This window comes from Schistocerca gregaria, chromosome 8 (genome assembly GCF_023897955.1).
Source record: "Schistocerca gregaria isolate iqSchGreg1 chromosome 8, iqSchGreg1.2, whole genome shotgun sequence".
NCBI lineage: Eukaryota > Metazoa > Arthropoda > Insecta > Orthoptera > Acrididae > Schistocerca > Schistocerca gregaria.
The window spans coordinates 22,291,936-22,312,764 of NC_064927.1; the positions used below are offsets into that span (position 1 = coordinate 22,291,936).

At 46.3% G+C, this 20,829-nt stretch overlaps 10 non-coding genes across 10 annotated transcripts; all 10 read left to right on the forward strand.

The window, feature by feature from the left end:
* The first annotated feature begins 733 nt into the window (after positions 1-733).
* On the forward strand, positions 734-806 carry Trnak-cuu (transfer RNA lysine (anticodon CUU)). Its single transcript has one exon. It is a non-coding gene; the product is annotated as a tRNA-Lys (tRNA).
* A 1,447-nt stretch (positions 807-2,253) lies between these two features.
* On the forward strand, positions 2,254-2,326 carry Trnak-cuu (transfer RNA lysine (anticodon CUU)). Its single transcript has one exon. It is a non-coding gene; the product is annotated as a tRNA-Lys (tRNA).
* Positions 2,327-3,777: 1,451 nt separating this feature from the next.
* Positions 3,778-3,850, forward strand: Trnak-cuu (transfer RNA lysine (anticodon CUU)). The gene has a single exon. It is a non-coding gene; the product is annotated as a tRNA-Lys (tRNA).
* Positions 3,851-10,797: 6,947 nt separating this feature from the next.
* Positions 10,798-10,870, forward strand: Trnak-cuu (transfer RNA lysine (anticodon CUU)). The gene has a single exon. It is a non-coding gene; the product is annotated as a tRNA-Lys (tRNA).
* A 1,434-nt stretch (positions 10,871-12,304) lies between these two features.
* On the forward strand, positions 12,305-12,377 carry Trnak-cuu (transfer RNA lysine (anticodon CUU)). The gene has a single exon. It is a non-coding gene; the product is annotated as a tRNA-Lys (tRNA).
* Positions 12,378-13,814: 1,437 nt separating this feature from the next.
* On the forward strand, positions 13,815-13,887 carry Trnak-cuu (transfer RNA lysine (anticodon CUU)). The gene has a single exon. It is a non-coding gene; the product is annotated as a tRNA-Lys (tRNA).
* Positions 13,888-15,327: 1,440 nt separating this feature from the next.
* Positions 15,328-15,400, forward strand: Trnak-cuu (transfer RNA lysine (anticodon CUU)). Its single transcript has one exon. It is a non-coding gene; the product is annotated as a tRNA-Lys (tRNA).
* A 1,437-nt stretch (positions 15,401-16,837) lies between these two features.
* Trnak-cuu (transfer RNA lysine (anticodon CUU)) lies at positions 16,838-16,910 on the forward strand. The gene has a single exon. It is a non-coding gene; the product is annotated as a tRNA-Lys (tRNA).
* A 1,438-nt stretch (positions 16,911-18,348) lies between these two features.
* On the forward strand, positions 18,349-18,421 carry Trnak-cuu (transfer RNA lysine (anticodon CUU)). The gene has a single exon. It is a non-coding gene; the product is annotated as a tRNA-Lys (tRNA).
* Positions 18,422-19,873: 1,452 nt separating this feature from the next.
* Positions 19,874-19,946, forward strand: Trnak-cuu (transfer RNA lysine (anticodon CUU)). Its single transcript has one exon. It is a non-coding gene; the product is annotated as a tRNA-Lys (tRNA).
* The last annotated feature ends 883 nt before the right edge of the window (positions 19,947-20,829 follow it).

A 20,829-nucleotide genomic window follows, 5' to 3' on the forward strand; every position in this document is an offset into this window, starting at 1 on the left:
GGCGAGGCACGCCCTTGCCTTCGATTCCGTATGCACAAAGTGTGTGGTCTTGTTTCCCAGTCTATCTTTGGTCGGTCACGTAAGATGTTGAATGTAACGAATGGGTGGCAAAGAGCAAGGGCAGCGGCTGTGTAGAACGAAAACACAAATTATCAGGGGTATGAGCGTTTCGAGATGAGTCATATACAAGTTGCACTTGGTCGTTAGTGACTGTGTGGCCTAATGGGTAAGGCGTCGGACTTCGGATCTGAAGATTACATGTTCGAATGCTGTCACGCTTGTGTTTTATCAGTTCTGAAAAAGAAACATACCGTTTTAATGTAGCATTTGAGCAGTACGAAACCGTCTGAATGTTGCTGTTGACCATTTTCTGCTTGGAGATGCTCTTGAGCTTGAAACACACACTACAAGACCGGTGTTAACTAGCGAAATGGTCGGCGGATTGCCGTCACCGCGAGTTTCCACTGGCACTTGCACATCTAAAACAACGTCGGAAAGTAACTCGTTCGCCTTTTGAGTCACATCAAGTATGAGTGTTAATTTTGACGCCACTAGCTCTGCAGGTTTTCATGCAATTCCTTTACCTCTCAGAAATAATTATGAAATAAAAGTGAAGTACGTGACGAGTGTGACGTTAGGAAAACATTAGGCAGCATGGAGAGATTCTTTATGGGACCACCCAACCCAAACGAGTACTGTGTGACAATCTACCTGGCAAGTATTCACCGAAGCAGCCGGGCTAGCTCAGTCGGTAAAGCATGAGACTCTTAATCTCAGGGTCGTGAATTCGAGCCCCACGCTGGGCGGAACGGAATTTTGTTCCGCTGCAGATGTAAATTACCGTTTTTCTGATTAACGTGATGTAATGGAAATAGCAACTTTAAACTTTGCCTACGGCTCTGTCAGTCGAAAGGAAACTGTATTTGAAGGTGAAGGTGGTTTTGTAGACATGTGTGAAAGACATGTTCTGAAATGCAAGTGTTGTTGTTTGGAGAGCACATCGGTTATGTGTCAGATGTGTAGCCATGCAGTAATGGGTCCCAATTGCTGCAAATATTAGTCGGTAATATGAAGTGTTGTCAGCTGAAGTCTGATGATCAAGACGACCGTAAGGACGAAGTACTCAAAAGTACCGCTAGGCCGGGCCTCTTTAGCTCAGTGGTAGACCACTGGACTAGTAAACCAAGGGTCGTGAGTCCCATCCTCAAAGAAGGAAGTCGAATTTTGGAAATCAGTTGCGCGTCGTGGCCGTATAGCAAACAGTATCTGTGATGACGAACAATTAGCGACATGCCTTTTATTAAGAATCACTCTCAGATGTGATTAAGGCGAATGGCGCAGATAGCCTTTGCCAAAGCGGTAAAGCATAAGGTGGGACGAGGCAGTCTGAATTACATTTTATAGATGTATTTCTCACATATGTCAGACCCTCTCGCGGTCGTCGTCGTCGTCGTCGTCGTCGTCGTCGTCGTCACCGCCGCAGCTTCTGCAGAAGTAGCAAATGGCCATCGTGGCAAATGCGGCGAGGCACGCCCTTGCCTTCGATTCCGTATGCACAAAGTGTGTGGTCTTGTTTCCCAGTCTATCTTCGGTCGGTCACGTAAGAGGTTGAATGTAAAGAATGGGTGGGAAAGAGCAAGGGCAGCGGCTGTGTAGAACGAAAACACAAATTATCAGGGGTGTGAGCGTTTCGAGATGTGTCATATACAAGTTGCACTTGGTCGTCAGTGACAGTGTGGCCTGATGGATAAGGCGTCGGACTTCGGATCTGAAGATTACAGGTTCGAATGCTGTCACGCTGGTGTTTTATCAGTTCTGAAAAAGAAACATACCGTTTTAATGTAGCATTTGAGCAGTACGAAACCGTCTGAATGTTGCTGTTGACCATTTTCTGCTTGGAGATGCTCTTGAGCTTGAAACACACACTACAATACCGGTGTTAACTAGCGAAATGGTCGGCAGATTGCCGTCACCGCGAGTTTCCACTGGCCCTTGCACATCTAAACAACGTCGGAAAGTAACTCGTTCGCCTTTTGAGTCACATCATGTATGAGTGTTAATTTTGACGCCACTAGCTCTGCAGGTTGTCATGCAATTCCTTTACCTATCAGAAATGATTATGAAATAAAAGTGAAGTACGTGACGAGTGTGACGTTAGGAAAACATTAGGCAGCATGGAGAGATTCTGTATGGGACCACCCAACCCAAACGAGTACTGTGTGACAAGCTACCTGGCAAGTATTCACCGAAGCAGCCGGGCTACCTCAGTCGGTAGAGCATGAGACTCTTAATTTCAGAGTCGTGGGTTCGAGCCCCACGCTGGGCAGAACGGAATTTTGTTCCGCTGCAGATGTAAATTACCGTTTTTCAGATTAACGTGATGTAATGGAAATAGCAACTTTAAACTTTGCCCACGTCTCTGTCTGTCGCAAGGAACCTGTATTTGAAGGTGAAGGTGACTTTGTAGACATGTGTGAAAGACATGTTCTGAAATGCAAGTGTTGTTGTTCGGAGAGCACATCGGTTATGTGTCAGATGTGTAGCCAAGCAATAACGGGTCGCCATAGCTGCAAATATTAGTCGGTAATATGAAGTGTTGTCAGCTGAAGTCTGATGATCAAGACGACCGTAAGGACGAAGAACTCAAAAGTACCGCTAGGCCGCGCCTCTTTAGCTCAGTGGTAGAACACTGGACTAGTAAACCAAGGGTCGTGAGTTCTATCCTCAAAGGAGGAAGTCGAATTTCGGAAATCAGTTGCGCGTCGTGGCCGTGTAGCAAACAGTATCTGTGATGACGAACAATTAGCGACATGCCTTTTATTAAGAATTACTCTCAGATGTGATTAAGGCGAATGGCGCAGATAAAGCCTTTGCCAAAGCGGTACAGCATAAGGTTGGACGAGGCAGTCTGAATTACATTTTATAGATGTATTTCTCACATATGTCAGAGCCTCTCGCGGTCGTCGTCGTAGTCGTCGTCGTCGTCGTCGTCGTCGTCGCCGCCGCCGCTTCTGCAGAAGTAACAAAGGCCATCGTGGCAAATGCGGCGAGGCACGCCCTGCCTTCGATTCCGTTTGCACAAAGTGTGTGGTCTTGTTTCCCAGTCTATATTTGGTCGGTCACGTAAGAGGTTGAATGTAACGTATGGGTGGGAAAGAGCAAGGGCAGCGGCTGTGTAGAACGAAAACACAAATTATCAGGGGGTGTGAGCGTTTCGAGATGAGTCATATAGAAGTTGCACTTGGTCGTCAGTGACTGTGTGGCCTAATGGATAAGGCGTCGGACTTCGGATCTATAGATTACAGGTTCGTTGCTGTCACGCTGGTGTTTTATCAGTTCTGAAAAAGAAACATACCGTTTTAATGTAGCATTTGAGCAGTACGAAGCCGTCTGAATGTTGCTGTTGACCATTTTCTGCTTGGAGATGCTCTTGAGCTTGAAACACACACTACAGGACCGGTGTTAACTAGCGAAATGGTCGGCAGAGTGCCGTCACCGCGAGTTTCCACTGGCACTTGCACATCTAAAACAACGTCGGAAAGTAACTCGTTCGCCTTTTGAGTCACATCAAGTATGAGTGTTAATTTTGACGCCACTAGCTCTGCAGGTTGTCATGCAATTCCTTTACCTCTCAGAAATGATTATGAAATAAAAGTGAAGTACGTGACGAGTGTGACGTTAGGAAAACATTAGGCAGCATGGAGAGATTCTGTATGGGACCACCCAACCCAAACGAGTACTGTGTGACGTGCTACCCGGCAAGTATTCACCGAAGCAGCCGGGCTAGCTCAGTCGGTAGAGCATGAGACTCTTATTCTCAGGGTCGTGGGTTCGAGCCCCACGGTGGGCGGAACGGAATTTTGTTCCGCTGCAGATGTAAATTACCGTTTTTCTGATTAACATGATGTAATGGAAATAGCAACTTTAAACTTTGCCCACGTCTCTGTCAGTCGCAAGGAAACTGTATTTGAAGGTGAAGGTGATTTTGTAGACATGTGTGAAAGACATGTTCTGAAATGCAAGTGTTGTTGTTTGGAGAGCACATCGGTTATGTGTCAGATGTGTAGCCAAGCAGTAATGGGTCGCCATAGCTGCAAATATTAGTCGGTAATATGAAGTGTTGTCAGCTGAAGTCTGATGATCCAGACGACCGTAAGGACGAAGTACACAAAAGTACCGCTAGGCCGCGCCTGTTTACCTCAGTGGTAGAGCACTGGACTAGTAAACCAAAGGTTGTGACTTCCATCCTCAAAGGAGGAAGTCGAATTTTGGAAATCAGTTGCGCGTCGTGGCCGTATAGCAAACAGTATCCGTGATGACGAACAATTAGCGACATGCCTTTTATTAAGAATTACTCTCAGATGTGATTAAGGCGAATGGCGCAGATAAAGCCTTTGCCAAAGCGGTACAGCATAAGGTGGGACGAGGCAGTCTGAATTAGATTCTATAGATGTATTTCTCACATATGTCAGAGCCTCTCGCGGTCGTCGTCGCCGCCGCCACCGCCGCCGCCGCTTCTGCAGAAGTAGCAAATGGCCATCGTGGCAAATGCGGCGAGGCACGCCCTTGCCTTCGATTCCGTATGCACAAAGTGTGTGGTCTTGTTTCCCAGTCTATCTTTGGTCGGTCACGTAAGAGGTTGAATGTAACGAATGGGTGGGAAAGAGCAAGGGCAGCGGCTGTGTAGAACGAAAACACAAATTATCAGGGGTGTGAGCGTTTCAAGATGAGTCATATACAAGTTGCACTTGGTCGTCAGTGACTGTGTGGCCTAATGGATACAGTCTGCCTGCGGCAGCGGTGGTGAGCGGACCTCCAGGGCCAGCGCGCTGTGGCAGGAAGTGTTTACGTCAGGCGGTGAGTCGCGTGCTTACAGCGTCTGCTTATTAGTATTCGTTCCGTTCTGTAGGATCTGATATGGAATTATGAATATGACTAACAGGAAAGATACCTTGAAGTTTACCTTTGATAGGAACTTTTCGAAACCAAATTCGTTTGAAGTTGAAGCATGGTTAGAGGAAACAGCTAAGATTACTTTTGATGACATTGTAGGGATAAATTTCTCTATCGTGACTTGTGTTGTTTATGTGAAATTAACGTCCTCTGAAATGTGTGATGGAATTGTGGAGTCCAGTGGAGGTGTACTAAAGTTTAAACATAGAGATGGTACCGTCAGTGACGTCAGCATTACGCATGCTGGACTGGGCATCCGAACGGCACGTATTTTCGAACTCCCGTTTGAAATATCAGCCGCGCAAATAAATTCTGCATTAACACCTTACGGGAGGGTCATTAACAATTTTGCGGAGCGTTTTTTCCAAAGCCCACAAATTTCCGGTGCTTAATGGCGTCAGGCAGGTTAAGATCGATCTACAGAAGCACATACCTTCATATATTTACGTAGGTGGACATCGCGGAATTGTCATATATGATGGGCAGCCAAAAACGTGTGCCGGCTGTGGTGCGCCCGGCCACGTGCGCTCTGAATGTATACAAAGACGCGTGACGCAGATACCTGTCGGTGAAGCCGCTAGCCCCCCTGTGACGACGGCACTGCCACTGACATACGCTGACGCGGCTTCTGGTATTCCACCCGCGACCCCGCCTGTAGATGCCCCTCGTTTGAATGATGTTTTGGCCGATAACGTCAAAGAACCGACTGCTGACGCGGCACCGCCGCTACCACACTCAGAGATGGAGGTAACGACGGATGACTCCCCAGTGGTTGATGCCACTGGTACTGAGGATGAAGCAGACGCTGTGTTTCCGGCGGATCAACCCCAGAGTCAACAGTCCACTTCGGATGTTGATGATACCGCGAACCCTAACAGGAAGCTTTCCAAAAAGAAGCGGAGACTTGCACATCAAGGAGCCACTCAGCTCGCCCCACAGCTCCGCGAAAAAGCGAAACGAATAAGCAGCCAAATGAGTCAGAACACTTCTGAACCCTCTAAAGTTGGTCTCCCTGCGTCTGGTCGAATGGACATTGATCCTGTAGTGTCTCCCCCTGTGAATCCACGACGGGTGGAAGATAGTGATACCTCGAGTAGAGTCGTTTTACCGGATACCCACGCTCAAGGAAACGCAGGATCGCTTTTGTCAGAGGCCACTCTCACTGGGAATTGGGCACAGGAAATGGAAGTATTGGATGCGAGCAATGATGCGGCTGTCATGCGGACCATTGAGACGGAATCTTCGGCACCCCCCACAGAGCAGCATACACCAACCGTACCGGGAACTACAGGAACTCCGACTGACGCGCTTGGCCTCAATTTCGTAAGCCATCCTTCTAAGACTGTTTAATTAATAGTATGTGCCTTCTCCCATGAACGAGCCCCAAGCCTATAAAATTGCCACGTTAAACATCAATAAGATACAGTCGTACTGGCGGCTCCGTAATTTACAAGATTTTGTATACGCAGCGGATATCGATATTCTGTTACTTCAAGAAGTCGCTGCGATTGAACTTGACCGAATAACTGGTTATACTACTCTCTCCAATTCCGGGAGCGGTGCGAATTTAGGGACAGCGATTCTGTTAAAAGAAGGGATTGTAGCGACCGACGCAGAAAAACTGCCTGATCATAGAGGGATCGCTGTCACTTTCCATCGGACACGCATAATCAATGTTTACGCCCCGTCTGGCAGTAGCAATAGGCGTGCTAGGGCTGAGTTCTTCACAAGCGCCATAGTCCCACTTTTTAGGGGAACCTACGATCGTATAATTTTTGCGGGTGACTTCAATTGTGTCTTAAGTCCAAAAGACCAGACGCCTAATTTTAACAAATCTGGAGAACTAGAACGTATCGTCCAAGAAATGAACCTCATTGACACATGGGAGCATACGCACGGAGCGACACCTGGGTTCACTCATGTCGCGAACCACTCTGCAAGCCGGCTAGACAGAATCTATGTATCGGCGTGTATGAAGACTCAAGTCCTCCATTCGGAAGTTTGGCCCACAATTTTTTCCGATCATGCCGCATATATTTGTACTGTTAACATGGTCAAGCAAGGCACATTTCGCGGCAGAGGTTTCTGGAAACTTAACAATGCTCTCTTTAACGATGTTGACTGTCACCGTGTCTTTAACGAAACATGGGGGGCATGTGAACGACGGGTTGCACAGTATGCCTCCGTTACTGAATGGTGGATAACACATGCCAAACCAACTTTATCAAAAATGTTTAAACGCTACGCTCGGGACAAATCCTGGTGGCAACGGCAAACGTCTGAGTTTTATTTTACTTGTCTCAGGGAGCTCTACCAGTCCGATGTGACTGTACCTGAAAATTTTATGCAGATTAAAAAAATTAAGGCAAAATTATTAAAACTTCAGAGGCAGCAGGCAGAAGGCTTTCAAATAAGGTCGAGGCCCCAGAATGTGATAGACGACGAAATGACATCCATGTTTCACGTCATTCGTGAAAATAAGAGGTGGCGGCGGAGATTAATAACTCGTCTTCAGTTGAGTGAAGGCGTTGCGCTCACGCGGCAACAAGACATACGGAACGCACTTCACAATCACCTGGCAGATCTGCTGGCAACGACACATACCGACGATGGAACTCACGATGAATTACTCAATAACTTGCAAAGGACTTTGGGTGCTGCTGAAGTCGAAACTCTCATGCGAGAAATTGATGAAGACGAATTGGATTCAGCGCTATCACGAAGTCCGAAAAATAAATCGCCGGGACCCGACGTCTCACTGCCGAATTTTATCTTACTTTCTGCGACAAATTAAAGCCCAAGTTGTTGAGTATGTTTAATGAAATTTTACGGTCTGATTTTAATGTTCCTCAGGCTCTCGTGGAAGGCATCGTGGTTTTAATCCCTAAACGCCCAATGTGCAGTTATGTTGACGATTTTCGGCCGCTTACTTTACTGAACAGTGACTACAAAATTTTAGCACGTATTATTTCTAATAGATTGAAAATGTTGATGAATACTGTCATTGGTCAGTACCAGACCAGTGTAGGTGTCGGTAGGACGATCTTCCAAAATTTGTCTCAATACAGGGACGTCATAGCCATTGCAGATGCGTGCAAGATACGGTGTGCTCTAGTTTCCCTTGACTTTTCAAAGGCATTCGACAGAGTAAACCATCAGTTTCTCATCCGGACGATGCATGCCGTGAGATTTCCACTACGTTTTATCAATCTTATACATGAGCTCCTTCGTAAAGGAGTAACTCGACTCATGGTGAATGGCCAGCTGAGCGCATCGATTAATATTACTAATTCAGTGCGACAGGGATGCCCTATGTCAAGGGCCTTGTTTGCCATTGCCATTGAGCCTTTGCTTGTCACCTTGACACCGCGTCTACAAGGATTAACCATCCACGGCATTAAGATTGTTTGTACTGCATATGCGGATGACGTCGGATTTTTGGTCATGGACGAAGGTGAAGTCGAGGAAGCCCTTCAGATCGTCAAAAACTACGAACTTGTAGCGGGTGCGAAGTTGAATGCCAGGAAATCTGGCATTATGAACATAGGACGCGGCATTTCGCTGCACCATCACGGTCAGTTGCAACTACTTTCTAAAATGAAATGCCTTGGTATTGAGTACAGGAGCAACATACAGCACACAATTGCGGTGAGCTATAGGAATCTCCTGGCAAGTATGCGTGCTTGCATGCAGACCCACTACCTAAGGAGCTTTGATGAACTGCAGAAAGTCACCTTCGCTAATGTCTACCTCACCTCAAAGATTAACTACGTTGCACAAGTACTGCCCATGCCACAGGAGACAGCGAAGCGTATGATGTCCGCTCTAGGCCATTTTGTAACACGTGGACACATTTTTAAAGTCAAGTACGATACGCTCACTCTCTCCACGACCGATGGAGGCTTAAATTTAACAGATGTTCGTTCCAAGTCACGAGCTTTGTACGTATGCACCACCTACAAACGGTGGAGGTCGTTACCGAACAGTCTAACGGCTCACTTGTTAACCGAAATAGCGCCGGCCTGCCTGCAGCCTCCCGTCTCTGTTCAACATATTCCGCCTGCGCTGACTCACTTTAAGAGCTTTTTCATTGAGTTCAGTTACGTACGGTCAACTCTCCCAGAAAATGAGCTTTCCGTGGTGAAGTTAGTTTATAATAAACTACTGGCAACCAAGAACAGGAACAACATCGAATACAAATACCCCAATCATCGCTGGCCAGTGATATGGAAAAACATACATAGCCGTGATTTACCAACGTCAGTGAAAGCCTCTTGGTACAGGGTCGTGAACCGTAAAATAAGTACCAATTCACGACTTCACGCTCTACATTTGGCTGACTCACCTTTGTGCCTTACGTGCAACTTGCCTGATACTGATGAACATCGTTTTCTGTGCACCACTGTCCAAGCAGTTTGGCCATGCATTCGCCGAAAACTGGCTACGATTATGAGGACTTCCCAGCTTTGTATTAAACCTGAAGATTTCCTGTATCCGGATTCAGTGCCGTACCCGAACACCAAACGGAACTCTGTCAATTGGTTGAAGGGTCATTATGTTCATTATTTACAGACGCAAGAACCCAAGAGTGAGGCGGCGTTCTGTCTTTACCTGGCATTACAGTTTCACAAACTTTCACGGACGAGACATTACAGGAAACGATATGCGAATTTTTTAGAAGTCGTTCTTCGATGAAAGAAGAATTTTTTTTCTTTCCTTCATTCTACATTGCGTTTTTTTTTTTTCTTTTCTTCTTCAAAGGTCACAGTGACGTATACTGAACAGTGTTACGACAAGGACTATTTTATTTTCTTCTGTTTTTCTAGAGGACCAGAGTTCCTTGTTTCATTTTCTATTAACAAAAAAAACAAAACAAAACAAAAAAAATAAATAAATAAATTATTATAAAAAATGAACAATTATAAAAGTTGATAAAAAAACCAACAACACGACGAAAGCACTAAAAAGAACAACAAACAACAGAAAGAGTGTTGCAGACTAGAAGTAGGGGATTGCTGCCTGGGGTGAAGTACGGTGGGGACTTCGTGGGCATTCTCGCCGCTACGGTAGCCGTGAAGGCCCAGGACAAATCTCTGAAAATGGAATACAACACACGCACAAAAAGAAAAAAAAAAGAAAATCTACTTTGTCACCATTGCGGGACTATGCATTAGGTTTAGAAGTATGTTTGGTTTGGAAATTGGAATAGTTCAGAAGAATAAGTAATTCAGAAATCATGGCAGACGAAGCCGACGCCGACGAAGGCGATTTATGGCGAGCGCAAGGCGGGGCTGAAGGGGAGAAAAGAGGAGCTTAAAAAAAAAATAAAAAAAAATGGATAAGGCGTCGGACTTCAGATCTGAAGATTACATGTTCGAATGCTGTCACGCTCGTGTTTTATCAGTTCTGAAAAAGAAACATACCGTTTTAATGTAGTTTTGAGCAGTACGAAACCGTCTGAATGTTGCTGTTGACCATTTTCTGCTTGGAGATGCTCTTGAGCTTGAAACACACACTACAAGACCGGTGTTAACTAGCGAAATGGTCGGCAGATTGCCGTCACCGCGAGTTTCCACTGGCACTTGCACATCTCAAACAACGTCGGAAAGTAACTCGTTCGCCTTTTGAGTCACATCAAGTATGAGTGTTAATTTTGACGCCACTAGCTCTGCAGGTTGTCATGCAATTCCTTTATCTCTCAGAAATAATTATGAAATAAAAGTGAAGTACGTGACGAGTGTGACGTTAGGAAAACATTAGGCAGCATGGAGAGATTCGTTATGGGACCACCCAACCCAAACGAGTACAGTGTGACAAGCTACCTGGCAAGTATTCACCGAAGCAGCCGGGCTAGCTCAGTCGGTAGAGCATGAGACTCTTAATCTCAGATTCGTGGGTTCGAGCCCCACGCTGGGCGGAACGGAATTTTGTTCCGCTGCAGATGTAAATTACCGTTTTTCTGATTTACGTGATGTAATGGAAATAGCAACTTTAAACTTTGCCTACGTCTCTGTCAGTCGCAAGGAAACTGTATTTGAAAGTGAAGGTGATATTGTAGACATGTGTGAGAGACATGTTCTGAAATGCAAGTGTAGTTGTTCGGAGAGCACATCGGTTATGTGTCAGATGTGTAGCCATGCAGTAATGGGTCGCCATAGCTGCAAATATTAGTCGGTAATATGAAGTGTTGTCAGCTGAAGTCTGATGATCCAGACCACCGTAAGGACGAAGTACGCAAAAGTACCGCTAGGCCACGCCTGTTTAGCTCAGTGGTAGAGCACTGGACTAGTAAACCAAGGGTCGTGAGTTCCATCCTCAAAGGAGGAATTCGTATTTTGGAAATCAGTTGCGCGTCGTGGCCGTATAGCAAACAGTATCTGTGATGACGAACAATTAGCGACATGCCTTTTATTAAGGATTACTCTCAGATGAGATTAAGGCGAATGGCGCAGATAAAGCCTTTGCCAAAGCGGTACAGCATAAGGTGGGACGAGGCAGTCTGAATTACATTTTATAGATGTATTTCTCACATATGTCAGAGCCTCTCGCGGTCGTCGTCGTCGTCGTCGTCGCCGCCGCCGCTTCTGCAGAAGTAGCAAATGGCCATCGTGGCAAATGCGGCGAGGCACGCACTGCCTTCGATTCCGAATGCACAAAGTGTGTGTTCTTGTTTCCCAGTCTATCTTTGGTCGGTCACGTAAGAGGTTGAATGTAACGAATGGATGGAAAAGAGCAAGGGCAGCGGCTGTGTAGAACGAAAACACAAATTATCAGGGGTGTGAGCGTTTTGGGATGAGTCATATACAAGTTGCACTTGGTCGTCAGTGACTGTGTGGCCTAATGGATAAGGCGTGAGACATCGGATCTGAAGATTACAGGTTCGAATGCTGTCACGCTGGTGTTTTATCAGTTCTGAAAAAGAAACATACCGTTTTATTGTAGCATTTGAGCAGTACGAAACCGTCTGAATGTTGCTGTTGACCATTTTCTGCTTGGAGATGCTCTTGAGCTTGAAACACACAATACAAGACCGGTGTTAACTAGCGAAATGGTCGGCAGAGTGTCGTCACCCCGAGTTTCCACTGGCACTTTCACATCTAAAACAACGTCGGAAAGTAACTCGTTCGCCTTTTGAGTCACATCAAGTATGAGTGTTAATTTTGACGCCACTAGCTCTGCAGGTTGTCATGCAATTCCTTTACCTCTCAGAAATGATTATGAAATAAAAGTGAAGTACGTGACGAGTGTGACGTTAGGAAAACATTAGGCAGCATGGAGAGATTCTGTATGGGACCACACAACCCAAACGAGTACTGTGTGACATGCTACCCGGAAAGTATTCACCGAAGCAGGCGGGCTTGCTCAGTCTGTAGAGCATGAGACTCTTAATCTCAGGGTCGTGGGTTCGAGCCCCACGCTGGGCGGAACGGAATTTTGTTCCGCTGCAGATGTAAATTACCGTTTTTCTGATTAACGTGATGTAATGGAAATAGCAACTTTAAACTTTGCCCACGTCTCTGTCAGTCGCAAAGAAACTGTATTTGAAGGTGAAGGTGATTTTGTAGACATGTGTGAAAGACATGTTCTGAAATGCAAGTGTTGTTGTTTGGAGAGCACATCGGTTATGTGTCAGATGTGTGGCCAAGCAGTAATGGCTCGCCATAGCTGCAAATATTAGTCGGTAATATGGAGTGTTGTCAGCTGAAGTCTGATGATCCAGACCACCGTAAGGACGAAGTACGCAAAAGTACCGCTAGGCCACGCCTGTTTAGCTCAGTGGTAGAGCACTGGACTAGTAAACCAAGGGTCGTGAGTTCCATCCTCAAAGGAGGAATTCGTATTTTGGAAATCAGTTGCGCGTCGTGGCCGTATAGCAAACAGTATCTGTGATGACGAACAATTAGCGACATGCCTTTTATTAAGGATTACTCTCAGATGAGATTAAGGCGAATGGCGCAGATAAAGCCTTTGCCAAAGCGGTACAGCATAAGGTGGGACGAGGCAGTCTGAATTACATTTTATAGATGTATTTCTCACATATGTCAGAGCCTCTCGCGGTCGTCGTCGTCGTCGTCGTCGCCGCCACCACCACTTCTGTAGAAGTAGCAAATGGCCATCGTGGCAAATACGGCGAGGCACGCCCTGCCTTCGATTCCGAATGCACAAAGTGTGTGTTCTTGTTTCCCAGTCTATCTTTGGTCGGTCACGTAAGAGGTTGAATGTAACGAATGGATGGAAAAGAGCAAGGGCAGCGGCTGTGTAGAACTAAAACACAAATTATCAGGGGTGTGAGCGTTTTGGGATGAGTCATATACAAGTTGCACTTGGTCGTCAGTGACTGTGTGGCCTAATGGATAAGGCGTGGGACATCGGATCTGAAGATTACAGGTTCGAATGCTGTCACGCTGGTGTTTTATCAGTTCTGAAAAAGAAACATACCGTTTTAATGTAGCATTTGAGCAGTACGAAACCGTCTGAATGTTGCTGTTGACCATTTTCTGCTTGGAGATGCTCTTGAGCTTGAAACACACAATACAAGACCGGTGTTAACTAGCGAAATGGTCGGCAGAGTGCCGTCACCCCGAGTTTCCACTGGCACTTTCACATCTAAAACAACGTCGGAAAGTAACTCGTTCGCCTTTTGAGTCACATCAAGTATGAGTGTTAATTTTGACGCCACTAGCTCTGCAGGTTGTCATGCAATTCCTTTACCTCTCAGAAATGATTATGAAATAAAAGTGAAGTACGTGACGAGTGTGACGTTAGGAAAACATTAGGCAGCATGGAGAGATTCTGTATGGGACCACACAACCCAAACGAGTACTGTGTGACATGCTACCCGGAAAGTATTCACCGAAGCAGGCGGGCTTGCTCAGTCTGTAGAGCATGAGACTCTTAATCTCAGGGTCGTGGGTTCGAGCCCCACGCTGGGCGGAACGGAATTTTGTTCCGCTGCAGATGTAAATTACCGTTTTTCTGATTAACGTGATGTAATGGAAATAGCAACTTTAAACTTTGCCCACGTCTCTGTCAGTCGCAAAGAAACTGTATTTGAAGGTGAAGGTGATGTTGTAGACATGTGTGAAAGACATGTTCTGAAATGCAAGTGTTGTTGTTTGGAGAGCACATCGGTTATGTGTCAGATGTGTGGCCAAGCAGTAATGGCTCGCCATAGCTGCAAATATTAGTCGGTAATATGGAGTGTTGTCAGCTGAAGTCTGATGATCCAGACGACCGTAAGGACGAAGTACGCAAAAGTACCGCTGGGCCACGCCTGTTTAGCTCAGTGGTAGAGCACTGGACTAGTAAACCAAGGGTCGTGAGTTCCATCCTCAAAGGAGGAATTCGTATTTTGGAAATCAGTTGCGCGTCGTGGCCGTATAGCAAACAGTATCTGTGATGACGAACAATTAGCGACATGCCTTTTATTAAGGATTACTCTCAGATGAGATTAAGGCGAATGGCGCAGATAAAGCCTTTGCCAAAGCGGTACAGCATAAGGTGGGACGAGGCAGTCTGAATTACATTTTATAGATGTATTTCTCACATATGTCAGAGCCTCTCGCGGTCGTCGTCGTCGTCGTCGTCGTCGTCGCCGCCGCCGCTTCTGCAGAAGTAGCAAATGGCCATCGTGGCAAATGCGGCGAGGCACGCCCTGCCTTCGATTCCGAATGCACAAAGTGTCTGTTCTTGTTTTCCAGTCTATCTTTGGTCGGTCATGTAACAGGTTGAATGTAACGAATGGATGGAAAAGAGCAAGGGCAGCGGCTGTGTAGAACGAAAACACAAATTATCAGGGGTGTGAGCGTTTTGAGATGAGTCATATACTAGTTGCACTTGGTCGTCAGTGACTGTGTGGCCTAATGGATAAGGCGTGGGACATCGGATCTGAAGATTACAGGTTCGAATGCTGTCACGCTGGTTTTTTATCAGTTCTGAAAAAGAAACATACCGTTTTAATGTAGCATTTGAGCAGTACGAAACCGTCTGAATGTTGCTGTTGACCATTTTCTGCTTGGAGATGCTCTTGAGCTTGAAACACACAATACAAGACCGGTGTTAACTAGCGAAATGGTCGGCAGAGTGCCGTCACCCCGAGTTTCCACTGGCACTTTCACATCTAAAACAACGTCGGAAAGTAACTCGTTCGCCTTTTGAGTCACATCAAGTATGAGTGTTAATTTTGACGCCACTAGCTCTGCAGGTTGTCATGCAATTCCTTTACCTCTCAGAAATGATTATGAAATAAAAGTGAAGTACGTGACGAGTGTGACGTTAGGAAAACATTAGGCAGCATGGAGAGATTCTGTATGGGACCACACAACCCAAACGAGTACTGTGTGACATGCTACCCGGAAAGTATTCAGCGAAGCAGGCGGGCTTGCTCAGTCTGTAGAGCATGAGACTCTTAATCTCAGGGTCGTGGGTTCGAGCCCCACGCTGGGCGGAACGGAATTTTGTTCCGCTGTAGATGTAAATTACCGTTTTTCTGATTAACGTGATGTAATGGAAATAGCAACTTTAAACTTTGCCCACGTCTCTGTCAGTCGCAAAGAAACTGTATTTGAAGGTGAAGGTGATTTTGTAGACATGTGTGAAAGACATGTTCTGAAATGCAAGTGTTGTTGTTTGGAGAGCACATCGGTTATGTGTCAGATGTGTGGCCAAGCAGTAATGGCTCGCCATAGCTGCAAATATTAGTCGGTAATATGGAGTGTTGTCAGCTGAAGTCTGATGATCCAGACCACCGTAAGGACGAAGTACGCAAAAGTACCGCTAGGCCACGCCTGTTTAGCTCAGTGGTAGGGCACTGGACTAGTAAACCAAGGGTCGTGAGTTCCATCCTCAAAGGAGGAATTCGTATTTTGGAAATCAGTTGCGCGTCGTGGCCGTATAGCAAACAGTATCTGTGATGACGAACAATTAGCGACATGCCTTTTATTAAGGATTACTCTCAGATGTGATTAAGGCGAATGGCGCAGATAAAGCCTTTGCCAAAGCGGTACAGCATAAGGTGGGACGAGGCAGTCTGAATTACATTTTATAGATGTATTTCTCACATATGTCAGAGCCTCTCGCGGTCGTCGTCGTCGTCGTCGTCGTCGCCGCCGCCGCTTCTGCAGAAGTAGCAAATGGCCATCGTGGCAAATGCGGCGAGGCACGCCCTGCCTTCGATTCCGTATGCACAAAGTGTGTGGTCTTGTTTCCCAGTCTATCTTTGGTCGGTCACGTAAGAGGTTGAATGTAACGAATGGGTGGGAAAGAGCAAGGGCAGCGGCTGTGTAGAACGAAAACACAAATTATCAGGGGTGTGAGCGTTTCGAGATGAGTCATATACAAGTTGCACTTGGTCGTCAGTGACTGTGTGGCCTAATGGATAAGGCGTCGGACTTCGGATTTGAAGATTACAGGTTCGAGTGCTGTCACGCTGGTGTTTTATCAGTTCTGAAAAAGAAACATACCGTTTTAATGTAGCATTTGAGCAGTACGAAACCGTCTGAATGTTGCTGTTGACCATTTTCTGCTTGGAGATGCTCTTGAGCTTGAAACACACACTACAAGACCGGTGTTAACTAGCGAAATGGTCGGCAGAGTGCCGTCACCCCGAGTTTCCACTGGCACTTGCACATCTAAAACAACGTCGGAAAGAAACTCGTTTGCCTTTTGAGTCACATGAAGTATGAGTGTTAATTTTGACGCCACTAGCTCTGCAGGTTGTCATGCAATTCCTTTACCTCTCAGAAATGATTATGAAATAAAAGTGAAGTACGTGACGAGTGTGACGTTAGGAAAACATTAGGCAGTATGAAGAGATTCTGTATGGGACCACCCAACCCAAACGAGTACTGTGTGACGTGCTACCCGGCAAGTATTCACCGAAGCAGGCGGTCTAGCTCAGTCTGTAGAGCATGAGACTCTTAATCTCAGGGTCGTGGGTTCGAGCCCCACGCTGGGCGGAACGGAATTTTGTTCCACTGCAGATGTAAACTACCGTTTTTCTGATTAACGTGATGCAATGGAAATAGCAACTTAAACTTTGCCTACGTCTCCGTCAGTCGCAAAGAAACTGTATTTGAAGGTGAAGGTGATTTTGTAGACATGTGTGAAAGACTTGTTCTCAAATGCAAGTGTTGTTGTTTGGAGAGCACATCGGTTATGTGTCAGATGTGTGGCCATGCAGTAATGGGTCGCCATAGCTGCAAATATTAGTCGGTAATATGGAGTGTTGTCAGCTGAAGTCTGATGATTCAGACGACCGTAGAACGAAGTACGCAAAAGTACCTCTAGGCCACGCCTGTTTAGCTCAGTGGTAGAGCACTGGACTAGTAAACCAAGGGTCGTGAGTTCCATCCTCAAAGGAGGAAGTCGTATTTTGGAAATCAGTTGCGCGTCGTGGCCGTATAGCAAACAGTATCTGTGATGACGAACAATTAGCGACATGCCTTTTATTAAGAATTACTCTCAGATGTGATTAAGGCGAATGGCGCAGATAAAGCCTTTGCCAAAGCGGTACAGCATAAGGTGGGACGAGGCAGTCTGAATTACATTTTATAGATGTATTTCTCACATATGTCAGAGCCTCTCGCGGTCGTCGTCGTCGTCGTCGTCGTCGTCGCCGCCGCCGCTTCTGCAGAAGTAGCAAATGGCCATCGTGGCAAATGCGGCGAGGCACGCCCTGCATTCGATTCCGTATGCACAAAGTGTGTGTTCTTGTTTCCCAGTCTATCTTTGGTCGGTCACGTAAGAGGTTGAATGTAACGAATGGGTGGGAAAGAGCAAGCTCAGCGGCTGTGTAGAACGAAAACACAAATTATCAGGGGTGTGAGCGTTTCGAGATGAGTCATATACTAGTTGCACTTGGTCGTCAGTGACTGTGTGGCCTAATGGATAAGGCGTCGGACTTCGGATCTGAAGATTACAGGTTCGAGTGCTGTCACGCTGGTGTTTTATCAGTTCTGAAAAAGAAACATACCGTTTTAATGTAGCATTTGAGCAGTACGAAACCGTCTGAATGTTGCTGTTGACCATTTTCTGCTTGGAGATGCTCTTGAGCTTGAAACACACACTACAAGACCGGTGTTAACTAGCGAAATGGTCGGCAGAGTGCCGTCACCCCGAGTTTCCACTGGCACTTGCACATCTAAAACAACGTCGGAAAGAAACTCGTTTGCCTTTTGAGTCACATGAAGTATGAGTGTTAATTTTGACGCCACTAGCTCTGCAGGTTGTCATGCAATTCCTTTACCTCTCAGAAATGATTATGAAATAAAAGTGAAGTACGTGACGAGTGTGACGTTAGGAAAACATTAGGCAGTATGGAGAGATTCTGTATGGGACCACCCAACCCAAACGAGTACTGTGTGACGTGCTACCCGGCAAGTATTCACTGAAGCAGCCGGGCTAGCTCAGTCGGTAGAGCATGAGACTCTTAATTTCAGGGACGTGGGATCGAGCCCCACGCTGGGCGGAACGGAATTTTGTTCCGCTGCAGATTAAAATTACCGTTTTTCTGATTAACGTGATGTAAAGGAAATAGCAACTTTAAACTTTGCCTACGTCTCTGTCAGTCGCAAGGAAACTGTATTTGAAGGTGAAGGTGATTTTGTAGACATGTGTGAAAGACATGTTCTGAAATGCAAGTGTTGTTGTTTGGAGAGCACATCGGTTATGTGTCAGATGTGTGGCCAAGCAGTAATGGGTCGCCATAGCTGCAAATAATAGTCGGTAATATGAAGTGTTGTCAGCTGAAGTCTGATGATCCAGACGACCGTAAGGACGAAGTACGCAAAAGCACCGCTAGGCCGCGCCTCTTTAGCGCAGTGGTAGAGCACTGGACTAGTAAACCAAGGGTCGTGAGTTCCATCCTCAAAAGAGGAGGCCGTATTTTGGAAATCAATTGCGCGTCGTGGCCGTATAGCAAACAGTATCTGTGATGACGAACAATTAGCGACATGCCTTTTATTAAGAATTACTCTCAGATGTGATTAAGGCGAATGGCGCAGATAAAGCCATTGCCAAAACGGTACAGCATAAGGTGGGACGAGGCAGTCTGAATTACATTTTATAGATGTATTTCTCACATATGTCAGAGCCTCTCGCGGTCGTCGTCGTCGTCGTCGTCGTCGTCGTCGTCGTCGTCGCCGCCGCCGCTTCTGCAGAAGTAGCAAATGGCCATCGTGGCAAATGCGGCGAGGCACGCCCTGCCTTCGATTCCGTATGCACAAAGTGTGTGGTCTTGTTTCCCAGTCTATCTTTGGTCGGTCACGTAAGAGGTTGAATGTAACGAATGGGTGGGAAAGAGCAAGGGCAGCGGATGTGTAGAACGAAAACACAAATTATCAGGGGTGTGAGCGTTTCGAGATGAGTCATATACAAGTTGCACTTGGTCGTCAGTGACTGTGTGGCCTAATGGATAAGGCGTCGGGCTTCCGATCTGAAGATTACGGGTTCGAATGCTGTCACGCTCGTGTTTTATCAGTTCTGAAAAAGAAACATACCGTTTTAATGTAGCATTTGAGCAGCACAAAACCGTCTGAATGTTGCTGTTGGCCATTTTCTGCTTGGAGATGCTCTTGAGCTTGAAACACACACTACAAGACCGGTGTTAACTAGCGAAATGGTCGGCAGAGTGCCGTCACCCCGAGTTTCCACTGGCACTTGCACATCTAAAACAACGTCGGAAAGTAACTCGTTCGCCTTTTGAGTCACATCAAGTATGAGTGTTAATTTTGAAGCCACTAGCTCTGCAGGTTGTCATGCAATTCCTTTACCTCTCAGAAATGATTATGAAATAAAAGTGAAGTACGTGACGAGTGTGACGTTAGGAAAACATTAGGCAGCATGGAGAGATTCTGTATGGGACCACCCAACCCAAACGAGTACTGTGTGACGTGCTACCCGGCAAGTATTCACTGAAGCAGCCGGGCTAGCTCAGTCGGTAGAGCATGAGACTCTTAATCTCAGGGTCGTGTGTTCGAGCCCCACGCTGGGCGGAACGGAATTTTGTTCCGCTGCAGATGTAAATTACCGTTTTTCTGATTAACGTGGTGTAATGGAAATAGCAACTTCAAACTTTGCCTACGTCTCTGTCAGTCGCAAAGAAACTGTATTTGAAGGTGAAGGTGATTTTGTAGACATGTGTGAAAGACATGTTCTGAAATGCAAGTGTTGTTGTTTGGAGAGCACATCGGTTATGTGTCAGATGTGTGGCCAAGCAGTAATGGGTCGCCATAGCTGCAAATATTAGTCGGTAATATGAAGTGTTGTCAGCTGAAGTCTGATGATCCAGACGACCGTAAGGACGAAGTACAAAAAAGTACCGCTAGGCCGCCCCTCTTTAGCGCAGTGGTAGAGCACTGGACTAGTAAACCAAGGGTCGTGAGTTCCATCCTCAATAGAGGAGGCCGTATTTTGGAAATCAATTGCGCGTCGTGGCCGTATAGCAAACAGTATCTGTGATGACGAACAATTAGCGACATGCCTTTTATTAAGGATTACTCTCAGATGTGATTAAGGCGAATGGCACAGATAAAGCCTTTGCCAAAGCGGTACAGCATAAGGTGGGACGAGGCAGTCTGAATTACATTTTATAGATGTATTTCTCACATATGTCAGAGCCTCTCGCGGTCGTCGTCGTCGTCGTCGTCGTCGTCGTCGTCGCCGTCGTCGTCGTCGTCGCCGCCGCCGCTTCTGCAGAAGTAGCAAATGGCCATCGTGGCAGATGCGGCGAGGCACGCCCTGCCTTCGATTCCATATGCACAAAGTGTGTGGTCTTGTTTCCCAGTCTATCTTTGGTCGGTCACGTAAGAGGTTGAATGTAACGAATGGGTGGGAAAGAGCAAGGGCAGCGGATGTGTAGAACGAAAACACAAATTA